We start from the raw sequence: 14,906 nt of genomic DNA, 5'->3' as shown, positions 1-14,906 counted from the left end.
GCGCTCTGGGCGAGCCCTGGAAAGGCGAGAGCGGGCATGCCCGGGAAAGACGAGACCGGGCGTGCCCGGGAGGTTCGGGCGTGCCCGGGAACAGCGAGTCCGGGCATGCCCAGGAGAGGCGCGTCTGGGCCCGTCCGGACGAGCCCGGCATGGCGATCGCGCCCTGGCCGCGTCTTGGCAGGTGCAAGGCGATTGTGTACATTCAGCGGGAACCGCTACACACGCCCCTCCAGAATCGACCTGCACCGGCAGGGTCAATTTAAGGGGGGTCCGGATGACCCGGCCGAAGCGACCCCTGGAGGGTCGTGGGGGGGGGGGGGTGGGGTCCGATCCGGTGGTGGGTGGTCGAGCGGGGGGAACTGTGGACGGGGGGCGGCCTCGCCGCGGAGGAAGAGCCAACAGTGGTGGTCGGTCGACGTCCACGTGCGCCGGTTTGAGGCGGTCCACAGAGATCCGGTCCGACCGGCCGCCGACGTCGACGACGACGAAGGACTTGTCGCCCCATCGCAGGACCCGGAAGGGCCCGTCGTACGGCGGCCGGAGTGGCCCCCGGTGCGCGTCGTGACGCACAAAGACGTACTCCGCTGTGCGAAGCGCCGGGGGGACGTAGGACTGGGGGCCACCATGGCGGGACGTTGGCAAATCGTCGGGCGGCCTCCTGGAGGTCCAAGCGCTGGTGTGCGGCGGACCAGGGACTGGTAGCGTCGGGCACGAACTCGCCCGGGACGCGGAGCGGCTGGCCGTAGACGAGCTCGGCGGCGGACGCCCGGAGGTCCTCCTTGGGGGCCGTGCGGAGGCCCAAAAGGACCCACGGCAGCCGGTCGGTCCAACCGTCGTCCTGAAGGCCGGCCATGAGTGCGGCCTTCATAGAGCGGTGAAACCGCTCGCACAACCCGTTGGCTTGGGGGTGGTAGGCCGTGGTGCGGTGCAGCGTGACCCCCAACGAGCGGGCGACCGCGCCCCAAAGTTCGGACGTGAACTGTGGGCCGCGGTCGGACGAGATGTCCGCCAGTGCGCCGAAGCACGCGACCCAGGTGGCGATGAACGCCTGCGCCACATCGGCGGTGGTGGTGGAGGTGAGGGGCACGGCCTCCGGCCACCTGGTGGTCCTGTCCACCATGGTGAGCAGGTGGGTGAACCCCTGCGATGGGGGCAGGGGACCCACCAGGTCCACGTGGACGTGGTCGAAACGCCGTGCAGGCACGGTGAAAGATGCTAGCGGGGCCTGGGTGTGGCGGTGGACCTTGGCCCGCTGGCAGGCCGTGCAGGTATTGGCCCAGTCGCGGTCGTTCCGTCGAAGGCCGTGCCAGACGAAACGCGCCGACACCAGCTTCTGAGAAGCCTTCCGGCCCGGGTGAGAAAGGCCGTGGATGGAGGCGAAGATGCGGCGCTGCCAGGAAACGGGCACGATGGGGCGAGGCTGGCCCTGGGAGACGTCGCAGAGCAGGACGGTGCCCGCGAAGGGGATGTCGGCCAGGCGGAGGCCCGTGTCCGCCGCCCGGAGGGCCTGCACCGAGGTGTCGGTGGTCTGGTCGGCCGCCATGAGCGCGAAGTCCACGCCGGGGTGGACCGCGTTCGCGCTGGCCCGATAAAGACAGTCGGCCACGGCGTTCCGCCGGGAGTCCGCCTGGGCGAACCAAACAGCCGCGTGAGCCTCCCAGAAGGTAGGCAGTTTAAGAGTCATTGCCGTGTCCATGTCGGTAGGTCACCAGTGAAGGAGCTGCGCTCCAACGCGAGTCGAAAGAATTGACGCGACCAAAGACGGAATTCGTCCGAGTTACTTTATTGAAACAAAACAGCTCAGGTATTCTGACAAGCCCGTTTATCGGGCAGCAATATATATACACATTTATGCCGGGGCGTTTGCCCGGGAAAACCGAGACCGGGCATGCCCGGGTGTCAAGGGCGAGTCCTGGAAAGGCGAGTCTGGACATGCCCGGGCGTCCTGGACGCGGCCTGGCAAGTCGAGGCTGGGCGTGCCCGAGCGCTCTGGGCGAGCCCTGGAAAGGCGAGAGCGGGCATGCCCGGACGCTCTGGGCGAGCCCTGGAAAGGCGAGTCTGGACATGCCCGGGCGTCCTGGACGCGGCCTGGCAAGTCGAGGCTGGGCGTGCCCGGGCGCTCTGGGCGAGCCCTGGAAAGGCGAGAGCGGGCATGCCCGGGAAAGACGAGACCGGGCGTGCCCGGGAGGTTCGGGCGTGCCCGGGAACAGCGAGTCCGGGCATGCCCAGGAGAGGCGCGTCTGGGCCCGTCCGGACGAGCCCGGCATGGCGATCGCGCCCTGGCCGCGTCCTGGCAGGTGCAAGGCGATTGTGTACATTCAGCGGGAACCGCTACAACATATACATTGCCTAGAGAAAGTCTACACACCCTTGAAAAATTTTCACCTTTTGTTGCCTTGTCGCCTGGAATGAAATTGCATTAAATCAGACTTTTTCCACCTTTATTGTCCCCCATCGCACCGCGGAGCGAAAGGGGGACTATGGTTTTCCCCTCCGTCCGTGTGTGCGTCTGTCCGTCCGTGCGTGTGTACGTGCGTGCAGACATGCGTGCGGGCGTGCGTGTGTGCGTAAGCGAAGGACCGAATTCTAATTTGGTGTGTGGGTGCAACTCACGTCAAAATCCAAGATGGCCACCGCCATGTATGTCTGAACCTTGTGAGCGGAATATCTTGAAAAATAATTGAAGTACCAACTTCTAATTTGTTGGTAACTTCTAATTTGGGGTTGACTCAGCCTGTCATCCTTCCGAGGTCGGCTAATTGAGTACCAGTTCACTGGTAATTCCCTGTTTGTCGTTAAAGGCGGCAAAAAGGGTTGGCGTCAGGAAGGGCATCCGGCCGTAAAACATTGCTTCAAAAAAGGGGACCAAAAAAACAACAACAACCATGGTTCCCGAAAAAGGCCAACCCCCGCTTTGCGGGGGAAAATGGCCTCTAAAGGTGGTTTTTTTTTGGTTTTTTTTACCAACTTCTAATCTGGTGTATGGGTGTATCTAGGCATAAGGAAGAACGCTATTGAAAATTGGGTCGCCACGTCAAAATCCAAGATGGCCGCCACCATATATATGTCTGAACCTTGTGAGCGAAATATCTTGAAAAATAAGCGAAGTACCAACTTCTAATCTGGTGTGTGGGTGTATCTAGGCATAAGGAAGAACGCTATTGAAAATTGTCGCCAAGTCAAAATTCAAGATGGCCGCCACCATATATATGTCTGAACCTTGTGAGCGCAATATCGTGAAAAATAAACCAACTACTAACTTCTAATCTGGTGTGTGGGTGTATTTACGCATAAGGGCGAACGCTATTGAAAAGTGGGTCCCCACTTCAAAATCCAAGATGGCCGCCTTGCGTCTTCCACTTTGTCAACTCACATCACTTCACCGACGGGGGACCTAGGCATAACGCTTGTTTACACATTGTAAACCAGGCAACAAAAGGTGAAAATTTTGAAAGGGAGTGTAGACTTTAAGTGTAGCTTCTGTGTGCCAAGGAGATAGATAATTACAAAAAATACATAAATGTACATTGTTTGTATTCCTATTTATTATCCACATTTTTGCATCAACGTACATTTATACATGTATGTACAGTACAGTAATGTTGCCCGACGGCTGTACAGTTATGTTCAATCAGTGCTAATTAACCTGTTGTACATCACTCATTACATGGTACATTGTGAGGATAGTCTCATCCCGTATGATAATAAGAACCTATACGCCTCGTATTGCAATGTGAATCCGGACACGAGAAGTTTTTAATGTTTTAAAGTAATTAGTCACCATTGAGAGATGGGGCCAAAAGCGATATATAGCACAATATCTCAAAAAGTTATGGAGGAGTTATGACAAAACTAGGTGGACATGCTGGTTAGATGACAAGAACAAGCCAATTTGATTTTGGTTCAGGTCCGGATCAAGATCTGGCCTATCAGTGGATTAGAAAACGTAAACTGTTCAGCACTGTACCAAGTGTTGTTCTCAATACCACGATAATTACAGTGTTACATCAAAATCTCTACTGTGAGTATAAAAGAATTCGGAAGAATTACAGAGAAGTGTTACATCAAAATACCACAAAACTCCACATTTACCACGTTCTAGCTCTGATTTACCACTGGCCAGTTGTTATTGCCGAGTCTTTCTTTGACGTCGTCCCAATTATTGTGAACGCCAGGTATTTCATGCACCATGTCCTCTCCAATTTCCACCTTAGTTAGCCAGCCAACCCCACAAAAAGTGCGAAAAACTGGTTTGATGGCATCTCTCTGTTACAAGCAAACTAACTACCCAGATGTATTCGTTAGGTATCCGGGATCATCACCTGGGTGGATGTCAGTTTCGTAAGTCGTCATTTCCGGTATAAAATTATGTCATTCAAAATGGCCACCATATTGTGATATTATGCTATATGGCAAAGCAATAATCATGAGATTTTGTAATTTTGACTGACAAAAGGCACGTGTTTGTGCTGTATGTATTATCATAACTTGATTATCATTTGCAAACGCCTCGGTAGAAATTAACTGCACAACATTTTTTTTCAAAATGGCTGCCATATGGCATCAATAGTAACATAATGCGTCTCGTACGTAACATAACACATCTTTAATTGTACAAACTTATTTACTCGTGTCCACATTCTGTTAACAATGATGAATATTACAATGGAGTCAGTACACTTGACATATTGTCCGATTAACATTAGAAAGTCACATTTAAAATGTCTGAATGTTGGGGGTGGGGGAGGGGGGTGTGAAACACGCCGAAAGAATTAGAATTATTAGAATATAACACACCGAAAGACCAGCGTAAGACTAGATTGGATCGAATTACTTGCAGAGAGTCTCTTTCACACCATTTTGTCAGTCAATTGTGGCTGTTGTGATAAACAGCCCGATTCACAGTTACTGATTCGTAGCAGGGTTACAGCAACCCTCGGATTCGCACCCCCATGCTGGGATGCACATCTGCCTCGACTTGTGGCATTTGCATGCAGCGGTCCTGCACTTTGTTTTGCAACCACAAGTCATCAACTCAATACATGCCACTGGTGCTGCTGGAGGAGTAATCCAGACTACATTAAGTCCCTCTTCAGTTTCTCGCCATCCACCGGAAGATGACGGCATGCCTACTGCCTTTCGATTGTTACACTGTCCAGCGGCCAACCACACTTTCGCCTGGTAGTTTGCTCTTGCCAAGTGTGAATTGAGAGCATTTTCTGTGGGTGGAAGATTTTTCAATTTGTTTCTTTCCTTTTCGGAACAGATCAAATCTAGCCTGGTTGACACCGCCTTTGGGATCCGGGACCGAGTATAGGCGACACACAAACTCTTCAACTTCTGCCAATGGTCCATCGCGACCAACTCCAGAGAAGATGCGGATATTCCACAAAGACTTTCCAACACGTCTTCTTGCCACATCCTGTAAGTGTAAATGATGAAGTTGTGTCTGATCCAGTCAGAGCATGAAACCCCATCAGATTATCCTTGACAGGTTTTGACAGCTTTTGCGAGACTCTTTGAACCGGGTAACATCGTCTATCACGAGAGGTCCCACCAATCATCCAAACAAAGCTTTGTTGGAAGAAATACAGCAGAAGAAGGAAGACAATAGTGTCTCTGCAATGAACGATGACTCTCTCAGATCTGGATTTTGTAGCTTCTAGCCCATGGAGAATAATGCGGGTATCCGCTTCTTCCTGATCACAGCTCAAACTGGTCAGAATACCTCTACTTGTTGATGAGGCTTTCTCGAGAGTGGTGAATCCTCCACCGACTATCAACTCGCAACCGTCAGGAACTTCAGCATGACGGCTCATCAGGTCATCTGAAAGGAATGAAGCAAGATCAGCTTTGTTTGCAGATCTCATCTAAGTGTATGTCATTAACATCGCTGGTTCCTGATTGGCTACGTTTCATTTTTTCAACGGCTCGCTGAAAGTTTATCCAACAGTTCAGATGATACTTGCCTTCGGCAGCACATAGGTCTCCTACAACACCCGCCAACCTAACGCGCATGGTGACATCATTGACGGCCATGTTGAGTACCTTCTGAGATATGCTCATGGTAGATATATTCCGTATATCTTCTTTTCTCTCATCAACTTGGCAAAATATACACCATTCCCAGTTCATGGACGACATGGAAGATCTGGATTGGCGCGATTGTCCCTCACACACTTCTCATGGCGTTTCCATGGGATCGATGGTGCCTGTATTTGATTTCTGGCGTAGTCGTTCCAGTTTAGTTTCAGTACTAAAACTGCCATAGCTGGATTTATGCCAAACAAATGTACCGTCAGACCAATCGTTGTCATTCAGATCAGCCAACCTTTGCACTATTTCTGATTCTGGGAAGTCTACGTCTTTTAAGCCTACCAGTTCATTAACAACTTCTCGAATTCGCGTCCTTCCCTGCTCTGTACTCTGTCGTAGTTTGGTCTCTCCTTTTCGTGACTTTGTCTCACAGAATAGACACGAATTTCCTGATGAAACGGGAGCCTTCCGCTTGCGCTTTAAAACTGCTACGGGTTCCATGTTTCATCGATCCTCTTAGAGCAGATTTAAACCTGTGGAAAGACAAAAAATAAAACTGGTGAAGTCATTTAATTAAAACGTGTTCTAAACAAATGTTGTATATTTATTTACAAGCCTGACACAAATATATCAAACAATAACCGTTCGGAAGATAAACATTTTGGATTTCACAAATTCTTCCAGCAATGTGCAAATGATCTAAATTACCACAATAAGTAATCTAATCAGCAGAAATGTTAAGCTCCTATATTTTTGCCGTTTCCCCCATCCTGCAGGATTAACATACAATCGCAGGGGAGGTCTTTTGGAGATCGACAACACAAGTGCGAAATATTCATACAAAAACGTTTTTTTCGATGCCCCTGCTTTTGAGAATTATATTCTTTCCTTTAGGCTCACAAAAAAATCAATTTTATACTCACAGCAGTGTGTTTAATTGAAAAAAACAAATGTCAAAAAGATGATTTAATGGTAGTTTTGGTCGCCATTTTGTTTTTTCGATTTTTGACACTTTAACGGCCAAAGCCAAACTGACATCCACCCTGGTGATGTTACATAGGACCGAGAGAACGTGCCTGGCCAGTAAGTTTTTTTTTTGTTTTTTTTTGTATACATAATTGAGGCTCGTGAAAGAGCTAACATTTATCACACAAACAAATCAAACAGACAAACAAACAAACAAAGTATATAAAAAGGGGAGCGGTAGACAAGATGGGGAGAGAAGGGGAAGCACATAAACACAACATTTGAGAGCAGGGACATTGGGAATGTGTGGAAGGGAGAGGGCTTGGGGGGAAGCGGCGTGGGAAGGGGGGGGGGGTGGGAGAAGTATAAACACAAGGACACCAATGACTTCCAGGACAGAAGTTGGTATTTCAAAAAAGTGGAATTGGGGTGAAATTAGCGGGGGTAGCAAAGGTCAAGGTTTTGGATGGGGGAATATAAGAGATGGTGGTGAACAGCTGTTTTAAAGACCTGGAGGGAGGATTTGGATTGAAGAGAGTGAGGGAGTTTGTTCCAGAGGCGGGAGAAAAGAGGAGTGAAGGTGAGCAGAGAGTCTTGATTTTGGCAGTTTCACCAGAAGAGGGTTGCAGGCAGATCTTGTGCGACCTGCAGGAATATTTGAGGGACAGAGCCCAGAGAGAGCTGGAGGAGCAAGGCCGGAGAGGAGTCGGTAGAAGACAGAAAGACCACCAACCTGCATGCGGTGAGTAAGTGAAAGGCTCTCGGAGGTAGCTTCATCACGGGAGATTCCAATGATTCTGAACGCTTTGGTTTCAACAGCGTGAAGACGAGCTAGGTGTGAGGCAGGAGCACCAGCCCAGAGGGGAGAGCAGTATTCCATTGAGCTGCAGATGAAAGCCTTGTATGTGGTGAGGAGCTCAGGTGTGCCAAGGAAGGACTTCGCACGACGGAGGATGCCCAGTCAGCGACTGGCTTTGGAGGCCAGATTTGAAATGTGGTTTTCCCAGGAAAGATCATGGCAGATAGTGAGACCCAAAAGCTTGAGTGACAGAACTTCTTGGAGAGGATTATTCAGAAAGTGGATGGGAGGGTTGTCCAGTCGGTCTTTTCGGAGAGACATCGTAAGAGTGTGAGATTTGTCAGGATTGAAAGACATGTTCCACTTGTTTGCCCAGTCTGTGATTTTGTCCAGGTCTGCAGAGAGTGAGGAGGCTGCAGACTGCCGATCTGAGGGATGAGGAATGGAGCGGCAGAGAGTGGAGTCATCAGCAAAGAGATAGAGAGGATTTTCAAGAGAGTCGGAGAGATCATTGATGAAGACCAGAAAAAGGACAGGGCCCAGAACACTGCCTTGGGGAACTCCAGCCTGAACAGGAAGAGGAGATTAGAGAAACCCATTCAGGGCCACACGTTGACTACGACTAGAGAGGAAGTCCGCCAGCCATGCGTGGAGATTTCCATGGATACCAAAGGAGGAGAGTTTGGTGAGCAGAGCGGGGTGCTAGACCGTATCGAAGGCACATGATATGTCGAGGGAGACAGCTCTAATTTCCTGTTTTGCATTGAGGACCTCCATCCATTGTTGAGAGAGCAGAAGCAGCATGTCCAGAGTAGAGTGACCTGGTCTGAAACCAAATTGATGATCAGAGATCAAGCCATTGGAGAAGAGGAAAGATTTCATAACCGAAGCAATGATGGATTCCATGACCTTGCTGATAATTGGGAGAAGGCTGATTGGTCTGTAGTTGCTAGGATCTGTTTTTGCACATTTTTTGTGTAAAGCGGTGATGTTGGCTGATTTCCAAGCAGATGGCAGATGACCTTGAGCAAAAGAGAGGGTGAAGAGAACAGAGAGAGGCAGTGAAAGAGTGGAAGAACAGGATTTTAGGACCCGTGGGCTGATGCCGTCAGGTCCAGTTGCAGAATCAGAGTCGAGGGTTGACAGAAACTTTTCCACCTTGTCAGGAGGAAAGGACACAGAGTCCAGGAGAGGCTGGGTACGACTGGGTACGGTGGGTACAGAGAGGGATGGGTTTGGGACACAAGATTTAGAGGCAAACACAGAGTTGAGGCATTCAGCTTTTTCACGTGTGGAGTCAGCTGTGTAGCCGTTTGTAACAAAGAGATGCCATCAAACGACACAATAGCCTGTGTTGGCTGGCTGACTACCTCGGGTTCATACATGTACGGTCTGACAGCACCTTCTATATCATGATTTTGACTATTGTCGTAATCTGAGGATTCTTGATCAGAAAAGTATTCGTCAAATTCACTCTCTGATGAGTCTGAAGTGAGTTATGACGTAATGACCATGGCAGTTCTCTGGAATGTTTTAGGCGCAGTACTACCCATGGGGTTGGCATTTTAAAAACTTTAACACCTCAAAAAATTAATAGAATTAAAAACAAAAAACACATTCAGTATTTTGTTTGCTACTTATAAATCAATATCACTACATCAATAAAAAAATTCTGATTTTGTGGACTTTTAAGTACTCAAGCAAGCACTCCAATGGAACGGTTGATAAGAAACGACTGGCTTGGCAAAAATCGCTGATTTCTTACATTTTCAGATTTCACTCCAGATTTCTGCACTTATTTAGTCTACAAGATCCGATTCTCAAATCTGAAGCCAGATTTCGATTATATACATTAATTAGTCTGTGACAGTCAGTCCATCGTGGAAAATCGCATCATGTAATGCATGAAATTTTTCCAAGCTCATGATTTTAAAATTATAGCACCTACAAAAGCCGTCTGGACAACCCTCCCATCTACTTTCTCAACAATCCTCAACAAGAAGTTCTGTCACTCAATCTCTTGGGTCTCACAATCTGCCATGATCTTTCCTGGGAAAAACGGGCATCCTTCCCGGTGTGTACCCCGGTTTAGAATAGGTACACCGTATCCCTGCGCATCATAAGAGGCGACTAAGTTTTGGCGTCAGGAAGGGCATCTGGCCATAAAAACATTGCCTCAAACAGGGAACCATGATTGTCATGGGGCCCGCAAGGCTAACCTAACCCCCGCTCTAGCGGGGAAAATGGCCTTAAAACGATCATTCATTCATTCATATTCTACAAAAGCCGTCTGGACAACCCTCCCATCTACTTTCTCAACAATCCTCAACAAGAAGTTCTGTCACTCAATCTCTTGGGTCTCACAATCTGCCATGATCTTTCCTGGGAAAAACACATTTCCAAGCTGGCCTCCAAAGCCAGTCGCCGACTGGGCATCCTCCATCGTGTGAAGTCCATCCTTGGCACAATTGAGCTCCTCACCACATACAAGGCTTTCATTTGCAGCTCAATGGAATACTGCTCTCCCCTCTGGGCTGGTGTTCCTGCCTCACACCTAGCTCGGCTTCACGCTGTTGAAACCAAAGCTTTCAGAATCATTGGAATCTCCCGCGATGAAGCTAACTCTGAGGGCCTTTCACTCACTCACTGCAGGCAAGTTGGTGGTCTTTCTGTCTTCTGCCGACTCCTCTCTGGTCGAGCCCCCCCAGCCCTGTCTGTGCTCTGTCCCCCAAATACTCCTACAGGTTGCACAATATCTGCCTGCAACCCTCTTCTGGTGAAACTGCCAAAATCAAGACTCTCTGCTCACCTTCACTCTTTCATTCCTCTTTTCTCCTGCCTCTGTAACAAACTCCCCCACTCTCTTCAATCCCACTCATCCCTCCAGGTCTTTAAAACAGCTGTTCACCACCATCTCTCATCTTCCCCCATCTTTGAGATCTCGCGAGATCTTGGAGACGGCGGCAGGGATTTTCGAAGCTCCACACGGTCTCCACGTTTTTCGAAGTTAAGTCTGTTCACAATTGTATTTTGTCGAAACTGTATTTATCATTCGGTGTGTGAAGTTATTGTGTGCAACTTTGGTTGTTTCTCGGTGTTTATCTTTCATAAATTGATCGTCTGTTTGCCGTGTCGTGTCTTGAGGCCTTGTACAGTGTGCACTGTACAACCTTGAGGCTTTGTTTTTCTCTCAGCGGTCCGTCTTTTGTGATCCAATAACTTTCGTTCTCTGTATTCCCAGTCTTTTCACCCATAGCCTACTTCCTTGTGTAAATCTCAACTCAAAAAAAAAAAAAAAAAAAAAAAAAAAAAAAAAAAATTCCCTTCTCTGTTCTCATTCGTTTATTCATTCTTATTCGTTCGTTCGTTCTTCGACCACGTGTTTCTCCCCCATTTCCCCAGATAGTTTTCACTCATTAACCTTCAATGTTTACACTTTCCCCTCAAGTTATGTATTCCGTCATATTTTATAACACCTTTTTCTTCTTCTTCTTTAAAAGGCTGCTTTCGACTTGCTCACCAAATCAATTCATCCCAAAAAAAATATCCATCTCCTATAGTGCCTTTTTTCTACATTCCCTAAACTCTCCTGCACTCCATCCTCCATCCAGCGTCCTTAAACGTATTTTTAACTCGAAGGTCACAAGAAACTCATTTTGCAATAAATGTTCGTTTCCCATAAATCGTACACTTTCAAAAATCCAATCTCACCCCTCCCCTCCAAATCTTCCCCATAACCCCTCCCCTCCAAATCTTCCCCATCACCCCTCCCCTCCAAATCTTCCCCATCACCCATCCCTTTCAAATCTCCCCCCTTGCCCCCTCCCTCCTAAACTACCCCCTCACCCGTCCCCGCCAAGACGCCCCCTCGCCCCTCCCCTCCTAGACTCCTGCCTCACCCCTCCCCTCCAAATCTCCCCCATATCCCATCCCTTTCAAATCCCTCCCCTTGCCCCTTCCCTCCCAAACTCCCCCTCACCCCTCCCCTTCAAATCTCCCCACCCTCATTGCTTCTCAATTTCCCCCCTCTCACTCCCCCTCCTCAAAGCGTCCTCCCCGCTTCTTCCCCCTTCAAACTCTCACCTCCATCTCCCCCAACCTTCTGCCTCGCTCTTCCCCCTCCTCAAATAACACCTCATTGTGGCTCACCCAATCACCATCAAACCTTTTGTCCGCCCCATCCTTCCCTTTCTCCGAGCTATTCTGAAATCTCTGACACACCTTCAACAGCTCTCCCTACCTCTTCCACCTCTTCCACATCTTACCCTACCCCTCCTCCCCCCTGTTCTGTATCTGATGCTCCCCCTTCCTCTTCATTAACGGTATGGACCTCAAACATCCGGGGCCTTCGTTCAAACTTAACTGATCTCTCCATACAGGTTGCTTCTGTCAAACCAGACGTGATCTGCTTAACAGAAACTTTCCTCCTTTATGATGTCTCTGATTCCATAGTATCTCTCCCGGGCTACTCCCTCCTCCGGTATGATAGACCTGAGCCTCGTCCTGGAGGCGGGGTTGCTATCTTTATCAAAAACTCTCTTCCTCACTCGCCCTGCACTGCACTCTCTCCACCTCACCCCCAGGAATACCTCTGGCTACGGCTTCCCCTTCGCTCCCACCTCTTGTTCATATGTGTGTTGTACCGTCCACCAAACAGTGATGACTCAATCTACATCTCGCTGTCTGATGATATGGACCAACTTCTATCTACTCATCCCAACTCTCTCTTCCTCATATGTGATGATTTCAACTGTCATCATGCCAGTTGGCTGGGTGTGGGTACCTCTCTCACCAGCCATGGCTCCTCAGCAAAGGACTTCTGCGACTCACTGGGACTGACACAATCTGTCAATTTCCCGACCCGGATCTCAGTCAACGGAACATCTTCTCTTCTGGACTTGGTTATGACTAACTTCCCTGAAAATGTCTGCTGCTCTTCTTCTGCTCCGATCGGATCATCTGATCATGTCCTTGTTAAAGTGGACATCTCTCTGACCATCCTCAGGGAGCCTGCTCAGCGTCGACGAGTCTGGCATTTCACTCAGGCCAACTGGCACGGTCTTCAAGCAGCCATCAATCATCTGGACTGGTCTCCCATCTCTACCACCTCTGACATCAACTCATCCTGGGAATTCTTCCAAAGTAAATTGCTCTCTCTCATGCACAGATTTATCCCATCTCGTCTTCAGTTGTCATACCCTTCCTCCCGTCCATGGTACACGGAATCTTGTGGTGAGGCTGTTGCCCAGAAACAACTTGCCTTCGTCTCCTGGAAAGCAAATCCAACGGAAGGAAATCTCATTTCCTTTCACAAAGCCCGAAACAAGTGTGTGTCCACCCTCAGGAGAGCCAGGAAACAATATCTCTCCGTTCTCAAGACCGAACTCTCTTATCTGTCTCCCTCTTCCAAATCCTGGTAGCGTCTGGTCAAATCCGTTTCTGGTGTTTGTTCCCCCTCCATCCCCTCCCTTACCTCAAACGGCTACACAGCTGACTCCGCACGTGAAAAAGCTGAATGCCTCAACTCTGTGTTTGCCTCTAAATCTTGTGTCCCAAACCCATCCCTCTCTGTACCCACCATACCCAGTCGTACCCTGCTGCTCCTGGACTCCGTGTCCTTTCCTCCTGACAAGGTGGAAAAGTTTCTGTCAACCCTCGACTCTGATTCTGCAACTGGACCCGACGGCATCAGCCCACGGGTCCTAAAATCCTGCTCTGCTGCTCTGTCTCACCCTCTCTCTGTTCTCTTCACCCTCTCTTTTGCTCAAGGTCAACTGCCATCTGCTTGGAAATCAGCCAACATCACCGCTTTGCACAAAAAAGGTGCAAAAACAGATCCTAGCAACTACAGACCAATCAGCCTTCTCCCAATTATCAGCAAAGTCATGGAATCCATCATTGCTTCGGATATGAAATCTTTCCTCTTCTCCAATGGCTTGATCTCTGATCATCAATTTGGTTTCAGACCAGGTCACTCTACTCTGGACATGCTGCTTCTGCTGTCTCAACAATGGATGGAGGTCCTCAATGCCAAACAGGAAATTAGAGCCGTCTCCCTCGACATATCACGTGCCTTCGACACGGTCTGGCACCCCGCTCTGCTCACCAAACTCTCCTCCTTTGGTATCCATGGAAATCTCCACGCATGGCTGGCGGACTTCCTCTCTAGTCGTCGTCAACGTGTGGCCCTGAATGGGTTTCTCTCATCTCCTCTTCCTGTTCAGGCTGGAGTTCCCCAAGGCAGTGTTCTGGGCCCCGTGCTTTTTCTGGTCTTCATCAATGATCTCTCTGACTCTCTCGAAAATCCTCTCTATCTCTTTGCTGATGACTCCACTCTCTGCCGCTCCATTCCTCTTCCCTCAGATCGGCAGCCTGCTGCCTCCTCACTCTCTGAAGACCTGGACAAAATCACAGACTGGTCAAACAAGTGGAACATGTCTTTCAATCCTGACAAATCTCACACTCTTACTATGTCTCTCCGAAAAGATCGACTGGACAACCCTCCCATCTACTTTCTCAACAATCCTCTCCAAGAAGTTCTGTCGCTCAAGATTTTGGGTCTCACTATCTGCCATGATCTTTCTTGGGAAAACCACATTTCCAAGCTGGCCTCCAAAGCCAGTCGCCGACTGGGCATCCTCCGTCGTGCGAAGTCCTTCCTCGGCACACCTGAGCTCCTCACCACATACAAGGCTTTCATCCGCAGCTCAATGGAATACTGTTCTCCCCTATGGGCCGGTGCTCCTGCCTCACACCTAGCTCGGCTTCACGCTGTTGAAACCAAAGCTTTCAGAATTATTGGAATCTCCCGCGATGAAGCTATCTCTGAGGGCCTTTCACTCACTCACCGCAGACAGGTTGGTGGTCTTTCTGTCTTCTACCGACTCCTCTCCGGCCTTGCACCCCCAGCTCTCTCTGTGCTCTGTCCCCCAAATATTCCTACAGGTCGCACAAGATCTGCCAGCAACCCTCTGATGGTTAAACTGCCGAAATCTCGGCTCTCTGCTCACCTTCACTCTTTCATTCCTCTTTTCTCCCGCCTCTGGAACAAACTCCCTCACTCCCTTCAATCCCACTCCTCCCTCCAGGTCTTTAAAACAGCTGT

At 49.5% G+C, this 14,906-nt stretch overlaps 1 protein-coding gene across 2 annotated transcripts in view; it reads right to left on the bottom strand.

Annotated features, from left to right (window-relative positions):
- LOC137432727 (GTPase-activating protein and VPS9 domain-containing protein 1-like) overlaps nucleotides 1-14,906 on the bottom strand; it is a 127,996-nt gene that overhangs the window by 47,173 nt on the left and 65,917 nt on the right. The gene's annotated exons all lie outside the window — the stretch shown is intronic.

This window comes from Myxine glutinosa, chromosome 8 (genome assembly GCF_964187855.1).
Source record: "Myxine glutinosa chromosome 8, kmMyxGlut1.1, whole genome shotgun sequence".
NCBI lineage: Eukaryota > Metazoa > Chordata > Myxini > Myxiniformes > Myxinidae > Myxine > Myxine glutinosa.
The sequence above is the reverse complement of the archived record's forward strand: the minus strand, read 5'-3'. Positions and strand labels throughout refer to the sequence as shown.